A 15,910-nucleotide genomic window follows, 5' to 3' on the forward strand; every position below is an offset into this window, starting at 1 on the left:
CCGTGGTGGGAGCTTCCTCAGCTCATGCCCCCGCCCCTCATTAAACACCTGTATAAAAAGAAACCCCCCTTCCCTGTTGGCGCGAATCCACTGGCCCTGTCGTTGGGGTTCCTGGGTCGCCCAGGGACGCAGATTAAAACCTTTCCTTTTCTTTCTTTTCTGATTGACTCGGCTCTCTTTATTTCCTACGCCGCCTCCTGAGCCACCTAACAGTGACTGGCCAAGAATGTGCTTTTCCTGGGAAGGCTGTGGAAATTTCCCGGGGCAGCCACCTTGTTATACGTCCAATCCTTGGGGGTATGAGTCATTTGTGGCAGACAGTGCCTGTAGATGGGGCAGCTGGTATATATGCCCTCTGCCTGGAGGGATGCCAGCCATATTCACAGAAATAACTGGAACCAAAAAAAAAATCACAGGACTGTGTCAGTTAGTCCAGAGCCTTCCTGGGTAAGGGAGGTTGAGGATAGGGGAAACTTGAAGACTATATATATATCATCTCCTGAATTTAGTCAGACAGACCTGGGATTGAACCCTGACTCTTCCTCTTACTTAACTTCCCTAAGCCTTAATCTCCTAATTGGGAGATCGGAGAATAATAATGCCTGCTTTTCAGGATTGTTCTGAAAAGGGTTGTTTGTTATGCACTTACTCTTTTGACAAATAGCAGAGGGCTCATCTGAGACTTGCTACTACATTCAGGGTATGCGATGCTTAGATTCAATGCCTGGCACAAAGTAAACACTGAATTAATGATAACTTCTCTTTGAAGGTCAGGCCATGAATTTACATGCAAAATAGCTGGCAGTTGGAGGCATTTTGAACAGAAGAGTAGCAGCAGGAAAATGCTGTTAGGGAACACTCATACGTGCAGTGTGGAGGCAGGATTGGAAAATGCCAGCATATTGTTTCCACAGCATTTTCTGAGCACGGGGAAATACAGGCAGAGCAAGTGGCCGAGAGCTAACACTGGCCAGGACTTGAGCCCACATTGCAGTTAGGGATTGAGAAGAAGCCTCCTGTTCTTTTCCTGGAAGCTGACAGACTTCACTTTGCAGATCACCTTGTATGTCTTTGGGCAGTGGTTCAGGATGTGGGAAGAAGGTGTGGGCATGCATACCCAGCAGCATGGACTTGAGCCAGGGCATTTGAAGGACATGAAAACACAAGATCATAAAAATGCCACATTGTGGGTGAGGCCCGACTCAGGCAAGGGCATCATGGGATACGAATACCCAAGCGTTGTCTTTGAGTTCTTTAGTAAACTATCAGCCGTGGCCCAGCCAGTGTTGCTCAGAGGTTGAGAGTCGACCTTTGAACCAAAATGAGGAGGAAACTCGTCTTGCAAGGTGTGTCAGGCCATAAAAACTGAACAATGGCCCTGACTGGTTTGGCTCAGTGGATAGAACGTCGGCCTGCAGACTGAAAGGTCCCAGGTTCGATTCCGGTCAAGGGCATGTACCTTGGTTGCGGGCACATCCCCAGTAAGGGGTGTGCAGGAGGCAGCTGATCGATGTTTCTCTCTCATCGATGTTTCTAACTCTCTATCTCCCTTCCTCTCTGTAAGAAATCAATAAAATATATTTAAAAAAACACACAAAAAAAACTGAACAATACACTGCCCTTGGGGGTGGGGGGAGGTCGTTATCGCTGGCCCCAGGACAGATCATCTGATATGACCTGGGAACCCCAACACCTGGGGGCCTTCCTGTAAGCCCACAAGGGGGTGGAACCATATCTGCAAGACAAAGACCCCAGAAGATTATAAAAAGTGAAGCCTCTGTATGTTACTTCATTCTGATTTGGAAATTACTCCCTGAGTCCACTAGTAACTAGTGTTAATAAATGGGTTCCTCCCTTTCTCTAGGAAGCGTGCTTGGCATTTCTTTGCTCTTCTGTAACAAGAGGTCATGGTTCAATTCCTAGTCAGGGCACATGCCCAGGTTGTAGGCTTGATCCCTAGTGGGGCGTGTGCAGGAGGCAGCCAATCAATAACTCTCTCTCATATTGATTTTTCTATCTCTCCCTTCCTCTCTCTTCCTCTCTGAAATCAATAAAAATAAAAAATAAAAAAACCCTATCAGCCATAAATTAATCCAAGCCTTTCAGAAGCTGCAGTGTTTCTTTCCAGCCTGCCTCACCAACTGGGATGTTTTCCACACACTTTTGCTTCCTCTTAGACCAAAGTGATTTGTTAGGTTGGAGGCACCAGGCCAATTTCTAGACAGTATCCAGGAAGTAAAGCAGTAGACCTTCCTGTCAGGCACCAATGCAACGTGCTGGTGTGGGAGTCCTCCCAGAGCTGGACTGAGGGTGAAACAAGGACCCTGTGGAGAGGGGAATATCTAGGCTAAGGAGCACAGGCCTGGGTCTCCAGTCAGGGTCATCTCTGGGTGGTATTGTAAGAAGCAGCTATATCAGATAATTGACAGAAAAACCATTTATTTTTTTTCTGGAAGAATTGACTGAGCACCTCCAATGTACCAAACACTGACTAGGCGCTGAGGATATCACTATGAATGAGAGGCAAGGTCCCTACTTTCATGGAGTTAGTGATATTTTTTAAAAGGTTTTTGTTTGCTTTTTAAAATAAGACATAGACTTTTTCAGTCACATGTCTGTCCTCTACCAGATGTTGGTCATGGTTGGAGTACCTCTTGGACCTTTGGACCTTGTGTTTCTGGTGCCAAAGGAGTTCTGAACCTTGGGCTTAATCAGTGGTGTGATGGTAAATGTTTAACAACTGGCTCTCTGGGGAGAAGTGTGTGTATGTATATCTGTAAAGAAGTTAATTATAAATTTTACTGATATAAAGGATGTATACCACACAAATTAAACACAATAATAAAACAATGTTACTAAAATAGATATTAATATTTGTAATATTTATTAATATTAATGATAATATCAATATTATTTACTACTCAGTAGCCAACTAATTCTCACAGGATGCTTTCATAATTTTTGCCAGACTCTTGTATTTGGAGCCAATCTGTGGTTTGCAATTGATGAACAAATGTAGTTCTGACATGAATGTTGGTTGATATTTTCATTTATGTGTGAAACAGCAAAGACATATGTCAGAACTTTCATTAATTCTTCAATAATGTGAGTGACTGCTGAATAAGTTTGTGGTTTTCAAACACTGGGAGATTATTTCCTCATGTTTTGGTATGATTCACAGTGTAACAGTTACATGGCACACAGCTGAGTTTAATCTGCATTAGTAACATTTTCCTCCATCACTTTCTTAGATCCAGGTAATGAACAAAATAAATCAAGCCACAATTTGCAGCTTTTACTGACTTCTGGGTTGTAAATACTCCCACCATGGCTGATTTCAAGCTGCCTATCTCAGGTATAATCACACAGTATTTCAACCATGCAGACAATAAATAATGTCAAGTGCACAGGTAATAGTAAACTGATTAGGAAGTGATGAGTTTTGGGGATATTTATTACCTTAGTTTTAATAGAATTTATTTCATTGTAACTATATATATATATATATTTAAATATGTTTTTATTGATTTCAGAGAGAGGAAGGGAGAGGGAGAGAGGAAGAGAGGGAGAGAAATATCAATGATGAGAGAGAATCATTGATTGGCTGCCTCTTGCACGCCTCACTGGGGTGTAGCCTGCAACCCAGGCACGTGCCCTGACTGGGAATTGAACCCTGACCTCCTAGTTCATGGGTCAATGTTCAGCCACTGAGTCACACTGGCAGCTGTGTTTAACAACTAGCTCACAACATTTCTGAACATGTAGCATTTGGCTTTCAGGTGCCAGAATTAGCCAGCTCCAGCACACCCCTGGGCCTGAGTATAGTTCTAGGTCCTGAACCACCCTCATTACTACTCCCATTCTACTTTGTCATTAATTCAGGAACCCCCAACCCACAACCATGGATAGGGAACTCTAGAACTAACTCCAGCTACCACCTTGAACGAGGGCGCTGGAGACAGTTTGACAATGCTTTTTCATGGCTGGGTGGCCTCCTTCTGCCTTAAAAAAAAAAAAAGCAGAGGTGGCCAAGAGCCGGGAACACTTGCAGTGACTCTGGAAGGCACATTGGGCAAGCACTCAAGACTGAGGGGAAGAATGAAGGAGTGAGGTCAGGGTAGCTTTGGCTCAGTCCTCTTTCTGTCCACTTGGCCCTGCTCCTGACTGGGCTGTTATTTATTGTCACCAGAAAGGCTGGTGACACTGGGGACTGTAGTTTGGGGATGGGGCCAAACCCTTGTCTCTTGCCTCTTGGATGTCAGCCAGAGCCTTGGAAGCTACTCCGGAGGGTGGCCCGGAATGTGCATTTTGCAGCCGTTTCCTTTTCAGCAGGTGAGGGTGGCAGTGGGACTGTGGGTCTGTAGTCAGGCGTCTTGCTGACTGGCTCAGTCTGCTCTGGAAAATGCCCCTTTCTGATGGGAAGCCCATCAGGCATTCTGGGCCATCCTGTGTGTCAGGCCTTGAATGAACCCTGGCTCCTCCCGAGTCACTTGCACTTGTCTCCACTCCTCAGGTCACCCCCAGACAACTTATCAGGCACAACTGCTCTGAAGCAGTTGGGGCCATGTTGGGATACGCTGCTCTGATGTCACTGCACAATTGAGTGTTCTGTGTTTGTACCTAGGCTGGCAGCGGTCCAGGGGCACAGTCCTCAGCCCCGCCCCACCCAGCACTCAGTACAAAGACCAGCCCTCAGTGACTGAATGAATCAATGAGTACAAGCCTGGCTGACATTCAAGATTTCCTCCTGGTGAAACAGAAGCCCAGTGTGGAGTCCTGTGTAGGAGTCCTCTAGTCATCTTTAAAAGGAGTGTCCTTTATTATTGCTAACACTTGGGGGAGGGGAACTCCCCAACCCCCACCCCTATGCACATGCAGGTTTTTATTAGCCAGATGTTCTGTAACCAGGAAGTTCAGACACCAATTGTTTTTCTTCCAACCTATGAGGAAAGTCACCTCTGCCCCCCATGGCCACGCACACTGCTCCACCCTGTGCCTATGAGGCTGGCGGAAGTGCTGACTGGGACTGATTTGCTCTTGGCATGAGCCTGAGAACATCCTGTGCAGCTGAGAGGGTGGTGCTGCCCTCCCGTTAGTACACGGGATGGGGATTGACCAGGGTGAGAACACAGACACTAAGGGCTCAATACACTCTGAAAAGGAAGGGATCAAATTCTACAGATTTATGAGTGTTCCACTCCCTATCAAGCGCCCCTGCCCGGCCCACACCCACACAGCATTCCCACACATCCTCCAGCAAATGCCTTCTGACAACACTATTCATAGGGGGTTGGAAAAGAGGGGAGGCGTGCTACGAAGTTTGCAGGGAGGCATGGCTCTTCAATAGTCAACCATCTCCGGGCCCACTATGACTATTGTCATTATGGTGCTGCATAATGACGGTTAAGGAGGAATTGTACCTACAGTCACTGTGCAGGGACTCTCCATCCTTGTCTCCAAGGACATCCACACCTTTTCCCGTCATTCTGCACTGCACTCAGTGACCCTGTGAGTGAACCAAATTAGAAATTTTGGTGTCTGTGTGTGTATTTCTGTGTGCTTCTGTGTTTGTGTGTGCCTCTGTGTTTGTGTGTGTGTCAGTATGTGGTAAAGTATTACAACTTTGTTTCCAGGCCAAGAGCCCCCTGGACAACCCCACTTAGTTGTAGCACAGGCAGCTCAAATCAATATACCCAACCACATTTATCAACCTTTCCTTCCTCCTCAAACCTACAGTCTGTCCTGCTGGATGATCTCTTTCTTAATGAGTGGCACTACCACTCACCTGCTTAGCCAAGCAGGAAACCTGGACACTCCCTTATCCCACATCTCCACACATTCAGTCTTGCAGTCAGGCCTGTTCTATCCTGCACATTTTCGTTTCATCAACCTAGCCCTGCATACCCTATCAAGACATTACATCATGCCTGGCTGGTATAGCTCAGTGGTTGAGTGTCGACCATGCCTGGGTTTGGGGCTCAATCCCCAGTAGGAGGCATGCAGGAGGCAACTGATCAATGATTCTCTCTCATCATTGATGTTTCTATCTCTGTCTCCCTCTTCCTTTCTCTCTCTGAAATCAATAAAAACCTATTTTTTTAAAAAAAGACTTTAGGTCAGGTTGCTGTCTTCTTGAAGTACCAGCAATAGCCTCTTTTTTTTTTAAAAAAAATTATTGATTTCTGAGAGGAAAGGAGAAGGATAGAGAGATAGAAATATCAATGATGAGAGAGAATCATTGACCAGCTGCCTCCAGCACACCCCCCACTGGGGATCCAGCCCACAACCCAGGCATGTGCCCCTGGCCAGAACCGAACCTGAGACCCTTCAGTCTACAGACTGACACTCTATCCACTGAGCCAAACCGGTTAGGGCAGCAACAGCTTCTTGATGAGCTTTCTTGCCTCCAGTTTCCCCATCGTCCCTACCCCACCCCCACTCCATTCTCAATACTGTCCATAAACCAGGCCTGAATGATGTGCCCAAGACAGCAGGAAGAAGGCCTACCTGGCCAAACGTATCTTTCACTCCAATTTGTAGGTGCCTGAAGTTCCCCTTATTTCAGTCAATTCTGGGGATGTGCGCTGGCATATTAGCTAGCCCACTTTTAAGCAGAACCTACTGGCATCAAATTTTCCTTGGTAGAAAGGAAGGAATGTTAAATGAAAAGGAAGTTTTGATACCAACGAGGAAGTCGGGGGAAGGCCCAGAGTAGGGTAATAAGCATGTCCACAGGGCCAAAGGGGATTCCCAGGAATTGGGGGAAGTGGCTTCCAGTAAAGGAGTGGCCTGGGTCCTGAAGGAACCGCCCAAAAGAAAGACTGCCCTGAGGAATGCAAAGCTCTGGGGAAGAGAGCAGTCTCAGCCAGCCAGCTCTTCCCTTCCCAGCAAAGGTTTCCCAGAAGCAAAGTGCTAAGATCTCCCAAAATGTGGTCTGGGCTTCCTTCCAGAAGGGAGGAAGAAACTGGGGAGAGGAAATTGGTGGGACTGGAGAAGCAGTCCCCATTCTTCTCCCCTGAGACCTCTGATCTGAAGAGGTGACAGAGCCCCACACTTCTGCTTGCCTCCTGATCCTCTCCAGAGACTGAAGGAGGGTTTTCCCTTTTGTGGTCATTGTTTACAAAATACAAGTCTCTATTTCCTACCCACATCCTCTAGGACAGCTGAGAGACAGGCCCCTGTAGCTAGTCCTGCCAGCGACAGCTCCAAATCCTCTCATGGCTGCCTCTAACAAGACACTACCCTACCTGTCCTCTAGGACGGTGATGGAACTACTGTATCTCATTCATCTTTGTATCTCTAGCGTGAAGTGTCCCCAAAGCTTAACAGATGTTGAGAAAATCACCCCTGTACCCCTCTGCTCAGCCTGCAATGTGCCCATCTTTTCTTTGTCCTGTACTTCTTGCTTCCTCCAAGACCAACCCCTTCCCTGCACTCTGTTAAGAATACACCTTTTGCCACCCCCTTTCCAGCTGTGTAATACACTGCATGTTGTGATGGTCCCAAATGTGTAAACTACCAGAAGGTACAAGTAGGAAACAAAACATGAGTCAACATTGTGGTGCAAGGTCCTTTTTCTCTAAGTATTTCTGTTATTTATATCTCATTGTTCTCAGAATAAAGTTCAGATTCCAACCAGGATGTGCAAGTCTCTTCAAGTTAGAAGGTGAGTAGTCCTGGGGATCTAATGTACAGCCTGATTATTATAGTTGATAATATTGTCTTATATACTTGAAAGTTGCTAACAGTGGATCTTAAATATTCTCAGCATAAAAAAGAAATGATTACTGTGTGACGCGATGGCGGTGTTAGCTAACATATAGTGGTAATCATTTTGCAATATATAAGTGTATGAAATCATCACGTTGCACATCTTAAACTTACACAGTGTTACATGTCAGGTATATGTTAGTTAAGCTGGGAGAAAAAAGATCTGGCTGCTGCTTTTGTGTCTCACCATTTTTCTACCCTCCCATCCTTTGTACCTGAGATTTGGTCATGAGTTTTGAGCCTGCAACTGAGGTACATGCCCTTGACCAGAATCAAACCCAAAACCCTTTAGTCTAGGGGGCTGACGTTCTAACTACGGAGCCAAACTGGCTGGGGCTTTAACTTTTTATTTGGAAATCATTTCAAATTTACAAAACATTGCAAAAATAAAAATAGTACAAAGAACACTTGTATACCCTTTACCCAGATCACCTATTGTTGACATTTAATCCCATTTCCTGTATTATTTGGGTTCTCTCTCTCTATGCACACATACACACTATGTAGTGAGGATCATTTATATATATATGTTCACATATACACATTTTGTACAAATGTATATACATTATATATACATGTACATACACATTACGTTTATCCTTTTTATACACACACACACACACACACTTTTTCCTGAAGCATTTGAGAGTAAGTTGTATACTTCACAATCCTTTACCCTTACACTTCAGTGTGTATTTTCTAAGCATAGAAATAGCCTCTTCCATAGCCACAGTGCAGCTATCAATTTCATAAATCTAACAGTGTCACAATACTTTAATCTACTGTGCATATTGCACTTTCATCAGATGACACACTGATGTCCTTTAGAATATTTCTTCCCCTCCAGTACAGGAGCTACTCTAGGGTCAGGTACTGCATTGGGTTATTCTTTCTACTTAGCCTTCATTAATCTGGAACTTTCCACAGCATTTTGGGGCCTTTTATGACCTTGCTATTTTTGAAGGATACAGAATCCCTTCCTGTTAACATTTTTTTTCTTTTATAAAAATACTAGAGGCCCAGTGCACAAAATTAGTGCACGGGTAGGGTCCCTAGGCCTGGCTGGTGATCAGGGCCAATTGGGGCCTTCCGGCTGCTGGCTGGGGCCTTCCTTCATTCCATGCCGCCCCCTGGTGGTCAGTGCATGTCATAGCGAGCGGTCAAACAATTTTCATATTAGCCTTTTATTATTAGGATTTTTTATTGATTTCAGAGAGGAAGGGAGCAGGAGAGGGAGAGAGAGAGAGAAAGAGAGAGAGAGAGAAATATCAATGATGAGAGAGAATCATCAATGGGCTGCCTCCCGCATGCCCCCAACTGGGGACCAAGTCCACAACCCAGGCTGGGAATTGAACTGCGACCTCCTGGTTCATAGGTCAACGCTCAACAACTGAGTCACACCAGCTGGGCTTGCAAACATTTTTCAACAGCATGCCCGTCATGTTGCATCTGCCCGATGTTTTGTCACATTAGATATGCACCTCTGCTGGCACACTGGTGTCTGACCTGGAGGTACTCAAATGTACATCTGTCTCTCATTGGTGGTGTTAATATTGATCACCAGTTCAAGGTGGTACCCAATTTCTCTACTCTAGCTACATTTTTTCCTCCCTTGCCTATAATAAGCAATCTGTGGGGAGACACTTTAAGACCATGCAAATATCCTGCTTCTCACTAAACTCTCCCCTACATTTAGCATCCATTTATAATTCTTGTCCAATTCAGTCATTACAATGGTAGCTGCAAAGTGAGTTTTTAACTCCCACATTTACCAGTTGGCCCTTGTACTCTAGCCATTTGAGCCACTTTTGGTGCACCACATCTGCTAAGTTACTCTTGGCTAACTCCTATTCGTCCTTCAGCCCAAACTGCCACAAATGGTGGTGCACAACTCCAAGGGGTGCCATTCACAGTGTAGCCATGCCAAGTGGTAGCTGTGGGTCTTGGTTTAGGTGGAACTTTTTCTCACAAGCTTTCCCAGATTCTCCAAGTGTCCATTACGTATCCCTGCTGTTCACACCCAAAGCTCTGTTGGCTAACCTCTATCACGCCCTTGTCACACTATAGATAGTCCTCAACTTATAATGGTTCCACTTACAATTTTTCTACTTTACAATGGCATGAGAGCAATATGCATTCAGTAAAAACTTTACTTCAAATGTTGAATTTTGATTTTTCCTGGGTTAGCGATATATGGTATCACACCCTCTTGTGATGCTAGGTAACTGCCGCAAACTGCAGCTCCCAGTCAGCCACGTGATCATGCGGATAAACAACCAATACTCTACAGTGTACTATGTTGCCAGCATTTTTTTGATATTGTGTTTTGTGATTTTGCATCCCATCATGTCTGCAAAACTGTGTCTTCTGGTTCTGGTGAGAAGAGGTAAGCAATTACTCTTGAGATGGAACTTGAGATAGTTGCCCAACTGTAGGTAATATAAGTGTTTTGAGCATGTTTAAGGTAGGCTACACTAAGCTATGATATTCGCTAGGTTGTGTGTAATAAATGCATTTTGACTTACAATATTTTCAACTTATAATGGGTTTATTGTAAGTTGAGGGGGATCTATATAATGTAATTGTTGTCTTCTCTGCCTCCCTCATCCTATATAATAAAAGGCTAATATGCAAATTGTCCCTATGGGCAGGAGTTCGACCAACCAGGAGTTAGACGTGTGCTGACCACCAGGGGGTGGCACGGAACATGGCAGATGTTGACGACGTGGTGCTGGCAGCGGGCAGCAATGGAGGCGCTGCCAGCCTGATGGGCCCTGATGAGAGCAGGACCACAGCAGGATGGTGGAGCAGGTGAGCGGGTGGCACCAGGCCAAGGTGGGTGCAAAGCGAGGCCCCGGCTGGTGGCAGCAGCAGGCAGCCAGGGGAATGGAGGCCCCAGGCAGCAGCCACTAGGGACCCTACCTATTCACGAATTTCATGCACTGGGTCTCTAGTTGGGGTATAAACTCCTTAAGTGCAGGACTTTTTCTCTCCTCTGCTGTGCCCCACCCAGAATATGTATTCAGCAAATGTCAAATCAGTGAATGAGTTTGGTCTCATTATAGCTAGTTACATATATGGCTGACTTCTCTGGTAGAGGACAAAGTCCTTAAGGGCAAGGACCATTCTTTTTTTTTTTTTAAATAGCCTTAAATACTTTTATTTAAAAAAGAAGTCTGAAAAGACTAGCATACAACTTGAAGTTAGAAAAAGGAAAATAGAACCAATTCATATAGAGTTGAAGGAAATGAGAAATTAATGAAAATCGAACCCACACTTCTTCACCCTTCCCTAGGAGACTGCTGTTGCTAGAGAATGTTTCTTCCTATCTATGCATTCCTGTCCAAAGGTCATCTCCTCTTCCTCTCTTGCCACCCCAAATCTCACCCCAATATCCAACTGCCTGTCCCTATCTCCTCACTCTGGCTGTAGAAATTAGGGAAGTGGTCAAGGGCATCACAGAATTCTGTGGGAAGGCACTTTCTGGGATGGTACAGGTAGGAGAGTGGGGAGACGGGCCAGCAGCGTGGTGACAGGACCAGTATAGAAACTGTTGGACCTGGGTCCTCGATAAATACTTCTTTCCCAGACTCCTCTTCTTCCTCTTCCTCCTGAGAGAGAGAAGAATTTCAAGGGCTCTTGGCCTCCCTTCTTTCCTCTCCTGTTCTCCCGCTCTCCTCCCTTGCTCTTACCTCCTCTTCTTCCAGGCCCTGCTCTTCCTCATCCTCCTGCTCCAAGAGCAGCCTGTCAAGCTGCTGGAGCTGGAAGAGGTGGAACTGGCAGCCGCTCACTTCGGAGGCACTCAGGCTCTGCAGCATCTGCTGGGGGAGGCGGTTGGGGAAGCAGGAACCGATCTGCTCCAGCACGGCCCCCCCCAGCCAGCTTGAGCCCAGGCTCAGGAGACGGTCCGCCATGTAGTGCTAGTAAAAGTGCTCCAAAGTAGTAGCCAGCTCCAGGCCAGAAAGGACCATGATGGGCTCCAGGTGCCGCTGAAGTTGCCCCAGCATGTCTGCTCCAGGGGTTCCGCCAATCAGGCAGCCCTGGATTTGCTGGTTGATGTGACTGGCAAACTGCTCACTCATGTGAGCAGCTGTGAGGAAGGACTGCTGCAGCAAGGCACCTGAGAAGCCACTGAGCAGGGCCAGCGTGAAGGCTGCCCGAGGCCTGAAGAGCTCCGAGTCTGCTCTCTGCAAGTGCTCATAGAGTGCACAGTAACGAGGCACGAAGTCTAGGGCCCTCCAGGCTGCAGTCAGGAACCTGCTGACCTGCTCCTGCACCACGCTCAGCCAGCACTACATTATGTTCCTCATAATGTTTAGAGGAACAGGTGAAGGCCCAGGGCTCCGATCTTGACTCTTACTGTTCTTGCTGGGGGGCTGAGTGGATGGCTCAGGAGAAGGCCCCGGGGGAGGTTCCACATGAACCAGCAAGTGGCAAAGGCGACGAACTCGAGAGGCAAAGGATGCTGCTTGACTCAGGGGGTTCCGAGAGCTCTCCCTCTGCTCTAAGTACTAACCCAGCAGCCATTCCAGGGAGCTCACACCTTCCGCGTCGGGAGGTGATGTTCTGCACCAGGGGGCCTCCCAGGGCCTCCCAGCAGGTCTTGTCCAGCGCTTGGGCAGCCTTGTCATCAGGGAGGAAGCGATCAGCAAAATTCTGTTCATGGCGCAAAACCTTGTTCAGTCTGGGACGGAGCTGGAGGAGGCGCTTTCGGTTTTCGGGCAAGGACCATTTTTAATTATTCTTTGTCTCTATCCTCTTCCCCTCCCCTCAGTACTTGGCACAGGGCCTTGTTCATAACAGGCACTCAACAGAGGTTTGCGAAATGAGTCTGTAGGTGTATACTGGTTGTTAAGTATACACCTTTTCCCCTGTCCATAGAACTGCACTAAACTCTGTGTGGGCAACACCTGGGAACAAGGTGGCATGCCCTTTGAACACCTGCTGTTCTGGCACAGCTGGGCCCAGACTTGCCTGAGCACATAGCACAGGGAATGCAGGTGTATGGGTCCGGGTTATTAGGGTTCCTGTCATTGAGAGATGACAAATCCTGAGTCAGTCTCTAAGGGCAATCGAGAGCTGTCCAGGACCCACCCTAAGGCTCTGAAGCCGTTCTAGGTGACAGTCCCTGGCTCCTCCCATGGAACATCCCCTGGCCTAGCTAGATACCTGGCTTAGGTGAGCTGACTTGGGAAGTCTCTCTGGGACTCAGTCACTGGGAAGGCACGCTCTGTGTCAGGATAATGCAGAAACAAGAGAGGCCTGGAGAGAAGGCTTAGGAGGAGCTGGGCTAACAACCCAGCCCTTTGAAGAGCATAGGGCACCTCTGTTGTCTGGAGCACAGGCTGCTGATCTAGCAGAATGATCTCTGATAACTACTGAGACCTAGACCTGGATTCTAGGCTGTTATCCTGCTCTGTAGCCCTCATAGGGGCTGAGGCCCATTGTATAGCAGCATATACATCTTTGGGGAGGATGATCACTTTGCCCAGTTGAGCAGCCAGAGCAACTATTCCCAGAAAGCTGGAGAAGCTGTTCTCATCCATTTGGAGGCAGAATGAGGCCCCAAGAGCAGCGCCATGCAAAAGTCAGTGTAGTGAGGACTTTAGCTGGGACAATCCTATCTTTATACAGGACTTAGCCTAGATATAGGCTATTCTTGTAACACAACATTCAGCTTTTTCCCAATAGGAAAAAAATGCACCAAGGGGCCCCAGATAAGTATGTGAGAACCCTGAAACTTACAGCCAGGGGATGGGAGGAATGGATCTAATACAAGAACATGTAGAGGGAAAGACGGACAGATTTTGAGTTCTACATAATCAGAGAAGTACAGCTTAGAACCATGAGTTGACTTTTACTTAACCTTGTTCAGTCTGGGACGGAGCTGGAGGAGGCGCTTTCGGTTTTCGGGCAAGGACCATTTTTAATTATTCTTTGTCTCTATCCTCTTCCCCTCCCCTCAGTACTTGGCACAGGGCCTTGTTCATAACAGGCACTCAACAGAGGTTTGCGAAATGAGTCTGTAGGTGTATACTGGTTGTTAAGTATACACCTTTTCCCCTGTCCATAGAACTGCACTAAACTCTGTGTGGGCAACACCTGGGAACAAGGTGGCATGCCCTTTGAACACCTGCTGTTCTGGCACAGCTGGGCCCAGACTTGCCTGAGCACATAGCACAGGGAATGCAGGTGTATGGGTCCGGGTTATTAGGGTTCCTGTCATTGAGAGATGACAAATCCTGAGTCAGTCTCTAAGGGCAATCGAGAGCTGTCCAGGACCCACCCTAAGGCTCTGAAGCCGTTCTAGGTGACAGTCCCTGGCTCCTCCCATGGAACATCCCCTGGCCTAGCTAGATACCTGGCTTAGGTGAGCTGACTTGGGAAGTCTCTCTGGGACTCAGTCACTGGGAAGGCACGCTCTGTGTCAGGATAATGCAGAAACAAGAGAGGCCTGGAGAGAAGGCTTAGGAGGAGCTGGGCTAACAACCCAGCCCTTTGAAGAGCATAGGGCACCTCTGTTGTCTGGAGCACAGGCTGCTGATCTAGCAGAATGATCTCTGATAACTACTGAGACCTAGACCTGGATTCTAGGCTGTTATCCTGCTCTGTAGCCCTCATAGGGGCTGAGGCCCATTGTATAGCAGCATATACATCTTTGGGGAGGATGATCACTTTGCCCAGTTGAGCAGCCAGAGCAACTATTCCCAGAAAGCTGGAGAAGCTGTTCTCATCCATTTGGAGGCAGAATGAGGCCCCAAGAGCAGCGCCATGCAAAAGTCAGTGTAGTGAGGACTTTAGCTGGGACAATCCTATCTTTATACAGGACTTAGCCTAGATATAGGCTATTCTTGTAACACAACATTCAGCTTTTTCCCAATAGGAAAAAAATGCACCAAGGGGCCCCAGATAAGTATGTGAGAACCCTGAAACTTACAGCCAGGGGATGGGAGGAATGGATCTAATACAAGAACATGTAGAGGGAAAGACGGACAGATTTTGAGTTCTACATAATCAGAGAAGTACAGCTTAGAACCATGAGTTGACTTTTACTTATCAGGTTGGGAAAATATTAGAAAGGTTGACCACATCCACAGTTGAAGGACTGAACACAGATCCTGTCACCACTGGTGGGTGTGTAGCCACAATCTTAGTGGAAAGTAGACTGATGGTATCTATCAATAATATATGTGCTGTATACTTATATGCACGTACGGGCAAAGAACAGAGTCTAGAAGAACGTGTTCCAAATTGCTGATAGTGCTTGCCTAAGGGACTAGGGGCGGGGGTTGTACAATGCATGGCTGAATTAAACAATACAGTTGTGCCCTAGCCAGTTTGGCTCAGTGGATAGAGCATCAGCCTGTGGACTGAAGGGTCCCGGGTTTGATTACAGTCAAGGGCACATGCCTGGGTTGTGGGCCTGATCCCCAGTAGGGGGCATGTAGGAGGCAGCCAATCAATGATTCTCTCTCATCATTGATGTTTTTATCTCTCTCTCTCTCCCTTCCTCTCTGAAATCAATAAAAATATATTTTAAAAATAAACAAATAAAAATATAGTTGTATTCATGCATTGTATCATTAAAAATAACTGAAGAAAAAAATAAATACAATAAAATTTTTATTTTAAAAGCACTTATATAGCATTTACCATATTCTAGGGCAGTGGCTCTCAACCTTCTGGCCCTTTAAATACAGTTCCTCATGTTGTGACCCAACCATAAAATTATTTTCATTGCTACTTCATAACTGTAATGTTGCTGTTATGAATCATAATGTAAATATCTGATATGCAGGATGGTCTTAGGCGATCCCTGTGAAAGGGTCGTTCGACCACCAAAGGGGTCGTGACCCACAGGTTGAGAACTGCTGTTCTAGGGGCTATCTTTTTTTTTAAATATATTTTTATTGATTTCAAAAAGGAAGGGAGAGAAGATAGAAACATCAATGATGAGAAAGAATTATTGATCAGCTGCCTCCTGCACACCCCACACTGGGGATCAGGTCTGCAACCCAGGCATGTGCCTTTGACCAGAATCAAACCTGGGACTCTTCAGTCTGCAGGTTGATGCTCTATCCACTGAGCCAAACCAGCTAGGGCCAGGGACTATCTTAAATGTTTTACAATCTGTTAATTC

This window comes from Myotis brandtii, unplaced genomic scaffold (genome assembly GCF_000412655.1).
Source record: "Myotis brandtii unplaced genomic scaffold, ASM41265v1 scaffold126, whole genome shotgun sequence".
NCBI lineage: Eukaryota > Metazoa > Chordata > Mammalia > Chiroptera > Vespertilionidae > Myotis > Myotis brandtii.